This window comes from Papilio polytes, unplaced genomic scaffold (assembly GCF_000836215.1).
Source record: "Papilio polytes unplaced genomic scaffold, Ppol_1.0 DF823980.1, whole genome shotgun sequence".
Taxonomy (NCBI): Eukaryota; Metazoa; Arthropoda; class Insecta; order Lepidoptera; family Papilionidae; genus Papilio; species Papilio polytes.
The window spans coordinates 431,952-439,938 of NW_013525224.1; positions in this window are offsets into that span (position 1 = coordinate 431,952).

Below are 7,987 nucleotides of genomic sequence, written 5' to 3' on the forward strand. Positions count from 1 at the left end.
GTAATAAATAATTTAGTAAGAAAAAATGTTCTGTCCGAAAGCAAGATACAACCTGAAGGAAAGTAAGCAAAAACAGAACTTCCGCGGAGTTTTAATATAATTAATATATTCATACAGTTAGTGGAAGAGATTTTAATATTTATGAAAATCTCTAAGTTATCTTTTACTTTGAATAATGAATAAAAAAGGTTTTTTTCTTGTTCTTTCTTTAAACAATAATATCAAACTAAATTACAATATCATTTTAAACCTCTTTTCTTAACTTTGACCTGAATGACCGACCTAGTAAAATTTATTAAAATAAAAGCTTCAAAATATTGAGTTCGTAAACCATTAAATTTATGTCTAGAACAAAACCTTACATTTTACGACCGAAAAAAAATATTTTAGTTATAACATGTGTCATAACTCTGACAAAACAAACACGCAACGCTGTTAGGCTAGCGCGTACCATCTTTTGACTGCATCATTACTTTCTTCAGGTCAGGATGGTGGTCAAGCGCTAGTTAACGAACATTAAAAACACCAATAACTCAATACAACTTATGTGCGTAATGCAAAAGCATATTATTAAACCTTTATTCCCGAAACTAAAAAACATTTACAATTACTGGTAACACTTAACATTTTTTTAAACGATGCAAAGCATAAGCAGATAATAAATACTTCTCTCTTAATATACACACAATTATCTAAAAAAAAAAACAACAACAAGACTGATGATTGTCTTAAAGAGTTTAAGTTGCGATTTATCGAAGAATAGTAACAATCAAACAGTTATCTTATAGAATATGGTTAAAAAATATGTTCCTACAACTTAGTACAGCTAGCACGTCCCAGCAGTAACCAGCAGCTGCTGCTGCCGACAGGGGGTGGGGTTGTACCGATGTACTGATATTATATTACAGTAGAGAAAAAGACTGTTTTAAAATATCTTATGCAATAATTCGCAAGCAATCGGAGTAATTTAAGGCCTGTGATACATTGTACAAAAAGTGTACAAATACGCGATTTGCTAATATTTATTTATTGACATTTTTAATAAAACACAATTTAAGTATAACAATAATAATTATATTTATTTCAAGCGTAAATCTAAGCTCATAAAATTGTTATTAAGTCTCGCACATATCATTGGTTTAAATGCGGGTGCGGGTATTAACTTAACGCTTGAAACAAGAAAAGGGGACGATAATGTATGACAGAATCTGTGTCTTTTTTTAAACGGTTCTCTGGAATAAATTTAATTATTTCCAGGTTCAAATAACTTGCAATCTATGTAGCTGGTTGAAAATTGTATTGTTTATTTTTAGATGACATTTAAAAAAGTAAAGGTGATAGAAAATTCAAATTTATTCGAAGTCACGCACGGCAATCGATGTTTCCATAGTATTACAGGCTGCGCTTACAGACCCACGTTGTTAATTTTAGTTAAATCAATGAAGGCAGTCAACAAGCTCTTAAAGGGAAGTCTAAAGCTGATACTCCATTATACAGGATAAAGCGAATTAACTTTATAAGTACTTACACGTACAAATAAGCACATATATTACCACTAGGACTTGCAAATGTCCTTAATATATTTTAATAAATATATGTTTATAAAACTATATTTATTTGACGTTAAAATCAACACATTTTTTCAAAACTCGAGATAGATTACACATTTCTCTTCCCATGTTGTCAATTAGAATGAAGTTAAACTAAAATCGGAACTCTCCCGCTTGTGTAATGTAAACGCATCCTTACACTTCAATTTATACATGAATGGACACGCTCCTAACCTATTTCTGTTCGGTATTTCGATAACAGAATTTACCATTGTAAGTACAAAGGTCAGGTACATTCTGAGACTCCAACTCTTGTTAAATTTTGTACCAAAACTAACTACTTTACCTGCATGAATTTAATAAATAATACAAAATATGGCCTATGTTACTTACAATAATAGCCTTACTAATGGTGGAAGAATTTTTAAAATCGACCCAGTAGTTTTTGCGTGAATCAAATACATACAAAAATACAAATCTTTTCTCTTTATAACATTAGTATAGATTAAACAAATCTTAAGTCTCAAAAGTTAAGTTATTATTAAGTTAACACTAAAAAAACTATTAAACAAGAACGCAAAAAAAAGCGTAACATCCTTTTTGAAAAATCGGTTATATAATAAATAAATAAAATTCAAATCCTATAAGCACAGATTCGCAAATAAATATTCATTGTCTTTAATTAAAAATACATTTGGAATATTCAACAAACAACTACAGAGATACAAAGAGAATACACAACCGCAGACTTGGATACTGTGTTCCCAGCTCTTTGGTGTTTGCATTTATTCATGGCGAGAGTTCCGGACGTGATTATGCACTAAGCAATCGATAGCAACAGCTGCATAGTAAACCTGTATAAATTAAATGAGTGTTATAAAACGACACATAAAGCATTGATTTTTCATCTATACTATTATAATAAAGCGTAAACACACACTTCTTTGTTGCCTAAGATGTCAGCAATTACACCATATTTTTGAATAACTCTTTTTTTGATAAAAAGCCCTACACTTACGTATCGCTTTAGGCTATATATTTTCACGCCATTAAATTAGGGGTCAAATATTTTTGATAAAAACCCTAATGTGGGAAAGAGACCATAAGTCACTGCCAACATCAAGGAAGCAAGATTGCCAAGTTTTGTCATGTCATGTCAGTTTGACATTTGCTATTGATAGTTTGACAAAGGTAAATAATGAAAAAAAAATTTCATATAATAATTTTATATCTATCGTCTTTTATATCGTCTATTATATATCTTACTAACATTACAAATGCAAAACTTTAGATGTTTGTTAGAGTTTGTCGCCTAAAAGGCTCGATGAAATTTGGTACAGATGTAGAACATAGTCTGAAAGAACACATACCCTACGGACGGAGTCGCAGGCGAAAGTTAGTTTAGTCGAGTCTTAACTCGACTAAACTAACTTACAGCTTAATGTATAAAAAAATTCATACATAATACATAGAATAATTTATACCTACTTTAAATTGCCTGAAATTAAAATTAAAAATGTTTACAGGTCTACAAAACTCTACCATTTGGCAGCCGTAATAAATTTTTTGATGTGTTATTTGAAATATACTTTTTAATTTATGTATTTTATTCGCTTTCAGTTAAAATACAAATTAAAGCTTCGCCTTTCATCACAAATTAAAACATTGAAACGTAGAAGCTTTTAGTCTATTCTTTAAAGTGAGGTTAATGCTTTTATGTCTGACGTGACGTGAAAATATTTTAAACGCATTGATGTGCTTTTGTTTTCTAATTTCAATGTATTAAAAGGAAAAAAGAATATTCTATTCACATTTCATTTAAAACTAGCAATGCTAAACCATTAAAATTATGTAGTACTATCTTTTGCCAGCGACTAAGGCCGTGTGAATTTAAAAACAAAAGTAGATAGCCTATGTGTTCCTCCAGACTATCCTCTACATCTATGTCAAATTTCATCCAGATCTGCTCAGCTACAAACTCTAACAAACATCCATCCATCTAAACTAAGATATATGAAAAGTCGTAAAATGCCTTGGCGTCGTGAAGGGGGGATGAGGGGTTAAAAGCAAAGTAGAGTTTAATACTAATAACATACAGAAGCCATACATCTTCATACATTTAAATGACGTTTAAAATATATCTAAAAACAGTCTAATATGTATGTCACACAAACTTTACTTTGCATTTTCATATTCCCGCTTAGCTCTTTACTATTCAAGTCGCATATTGGCTGTGGCGTTAGAACTCTCAAAGAGACTTAGTTTATTTAGTGAAATTCCTCCGAACTTGGTGAAAAGGGTTCGCAAATGTCACTTGCAATTTACATGTTTACAGAGCTTCTTTGAGATGCAGTAACACGAGAATTAATTTACTTATGATAGCATAAGTACATTAAGTTACATTTATTTCCGGTTTAAAGTACAAGACTTACTTTACCATATTGTTATTTTTTTAAAGGTTAAACCTTATCATACGCAAAAAGTAAGCAAAAATGCACAAACAAAAATTCTTTAACTACAAGACATTAAACATATTTCTTCAGCTTTCGCCTGCCACATCTATCGTGTGGAATAAAAAAAGTATTCTATGTGTTCTTCCAGACTTTATTCAACATTTATGCCAAGTATCATCGAGATCCGTTCAGCCGTTTAGGCTACAAACTCTAACAAAGATCCATCCATTAATCTAAGCTTTCGCAATTATAACATTACTAGCTTTTGCCTACGACTCCGTCCGCGTGTAATAAAAAAAACAAAAGTAAGTAGCCTATGTGTTCTTCCAGATTATCCTCTACAACCATACCAGATTTCATCGAAATCCGGTTATCCGTTTAGGCTACAAACTCTAACAAACAGCCATCCATCTAAACTTTCGCATGTACAATATTAGTATTAGTAAGATTAGTAAGATAACGCAGTTTATAAACACATACCAAACAATATTGCCAGATAAATTAATTCTGTAGGTATTACAGCTGAGTACTAGATTAGATTAAATCTAGATACAATAGACAGCTAGAGTTTGGAACAATGGTGTCCACATGCCTGCGTGTATCGGGCACGTATTCCTCGTGTGAGGGAACAATGCTACAGTGACGACGTGTAACAATTGATTTAGATACGGTAAATATAATTATTTTATCAAAGGTTTGTTATTTTATTATGCTATTAAATAAATTGGATAATTGAGGAATAATTAAGACTTGTAAAATGTAAACATAGTTATAAACACAAAGGTTTCTCAAGGACAATGTTAGACTTTCAATATTTTTATATCTGTTTAGTGAGTCACAAAGCAATGTAATATGGATATATCGCATTGAATTGATTAAATTCTAGACAAATTACTTAACACTTGCTCGCGTGTTTATCCACGTGGAATAAAAAAAATGTTAAAAAATATAGTCTATGTTAGTGATAACGTAGCTTTTTAATGGTGCAAGAATTGTTGAATAGGCCCATCGGTTTTTAAGTCATTTCAATGCATCCAAAAATACAAAAGTACCAATATTACCTCTTTATAATATTAGTAGATTAATTTCGAAGTGGATTGAAGTAATTCAATGTAATTATTGCGTTCTTTAACTGGGATAAAAGCTAATAATAAAGGGAACTTTGTCCAGGAAATGCAGTTGCGGGAACAAACACTACTTTCAATTAGTTGCAGCCGACATTCATCCGGTAGAATGCTTTAATTAAACTCTCTAAAGATCAATGAATTAATATATTTATGTGGCTCGATAAAATAAAAATAAACTCGATAAAATAAAAATAAATTTCGATGAAATTTGGTATAGATGTCCGGAAGAACACATTTGCCACTTTATTTCTTTTTATTTTATTCCACCGGACAGAGTCGTGAGCTGGTCATAAATAAATCTTTAAGCAAGTACCCTTAGCTACCATTTACATAACAGTAAAGAAAATTAAAATAAATATTGTTACATACCCATGAAGATACTCCTTTTTAAAAAGGCACTAACAGAAATGTCAGAATGCCACAACTTGTATGCAACATTCTATATAAGAATACGATTAATTTGCTGACAGATTGGTGTATTGTATTGTATATTTCAGCATTCTGTCAGTCCCGCAGAAGCCGCGGCGCAATTAAACGATACGCTTTGTCAGAGATTGCCGGCGTTCTCAGTAATTACTGAAGCAATTAGAGATTGTGTCGTCTTAGTTAACGTTAACTGGGATTTGTTGAGTTTATTGTAATTGAATTACTTTTAACTTATATAAAACTAGCTTTCGCCCGCGACTCCGTCCCCTTGTAATTAAAAAAAAAACTAAAAAGTCTATGTGTTCTTCTAGACTGTCCTCAACATCTATACCAAATTTCATCGAAATCCGTTCAGCCGTTTAGGCTAAACTCTAGCAAACATCCATCTATCCATCCATCTAAACATTTGCATTTATAATATTCGTATTAGTATGAAGTATGATTAAGTATCCCGGGTTTACTTTCTACAGTTCGAAACACTCAAATTAACTATCTTTTTATTTCTTTTGATGATCCTAATTGCAGCATCTAGCATGTTCAGAGCACGAAAATTTTCAAGAAAGTTTACGGTATTGGATTAAGTTTGGACTTTCATTATCAAAAATTAATAATAGCTCTTTCGAGTCCAATCGCTCAATTCTTCTTGAAGCGTTTCGTATTTTTTATATTGAAAAAAAAAATTCAACCCTAATTTAAAAAGTATCATTTTAACCAGAAAAATTGAGACAAGCCGATCGAAAATCTACATAAAAGTCTATTCTTAGTTAAAAAATTCAATTTATAAAGTATGGTTTCACGAGAAGTGCTATTATGAAAATTGTATGCGGTGTCGGCAGCGTCAATTTAATTATAACGACGATAATTGAAGCGAGCGTGTCCACTCTCACACTTAATAACGAACAAAACCAAAGAAACCTTTTACATATTTTACTATAATATTATATTTAATAAAAAAAATAAAAAAACATCCAGACGAATTGATTACCTCCTTCTTTTGGGAAGTCGGTCAAAAAAAAACACGAAACGTGTGGATAGAAAGAAAATTGACTAAAAAAGCCTACTTTAAGACAAAAAATATAGACAAAAATGAACATTAACACATGATTTAAAAGCATATTTTTTACTATTCCTTAATTTAACTTGGAAAAGGTCGCAAACAGAGATATAAAGTTACAGAAAGGAAAAAAATATCGAATGGTTAAAAGTAACTGGGAAACCTGTCATAAGTTGATTAATATTAAATCTACACTAAGCAATGTTAAATTTATGTATCAGTTTGCGACCAGAAAAACTAAAATTCAATTATTTTCACATCCTTTTATTAAATGCTCTTCAGATTTTTCTTAAGACAGTTACATTGGAACATTCATTTACCGTCAGGAGTAAGCTAGCTAGCTAGAACTAGAAAGGTTTCTAAAAATGTACCGATATCTATATCTATCTGTTCTGTGACGTAAGATGTCAGCAATTACAGCATATTTTTTAATCCTTTCTTTAATAAAAAGCCCTACACTTACGACACGCTTTAGGCTATATATTGACGCTATTGAACTTAGGTGTAAATAAATTGGAAAAAACCATCATGTGGGAAAGGGACCATAAACTACAAGCTGCCAACATTAAGGAAGCAAGGTTATATTAACGGTTATTTTAACATTTGCGATTGAGAATTTGATATTTGTCAAATTCTCAATTGCAGTTTTTATAATTTCATGCCGCATGGGAACAGCTAGTATAAAATAAACACTTGTACAAGTAACCATGTTCAATTTACACGTTACATCCATTAGGGTTACGAGGTTTGTATTGTTAACATCCTGGAGAGAACCCGGTAGTGAAATTAGTTCTAGATAAACGCTTGTTTCCAATTTTTATACTTATTAGAAACGTGAAATCAAAGATAACTATCATTACTCTAACCTCGTTCTATTGATCTATATACGTCATATAATTCTTAAGTAAATCAGGTTGCCTTTGTCCCTACGGAGGGTCGTCATTATGCTGTTCTTCCATACATTTCTATCAGCCGTCACATCCTGGCAACGCATCCGCTATTGCAAATGTCTAAAGGCAGTGGTCGCTTTGCCATTTTGTCGGATCCAGATGGCTGGCTTGTTTGCCACCTTATGATACATAAAAAGCCTTCATATTACATTCATTCCCTTCATGCATATCCTCTTTCACACAATCCATTCATTCTTCGGTCTTGTGTCTTTTCTTAAGTTAATATCAAGCACGTATTTTAAATACAACTAGATTTCGCTTACGTTATATAAACACGATAGTATTTGAACCAAACGGTCTTTAAAAACACTTTTGTGATTATTTCACAACACTATAAGGTATTAATGTCTTGGCAATGCTGTGAAAGCCTACTTTTAGGTCATTGAAACAGTTTTATGTCACTTGGGAATATTCTCAGCACGTTAAA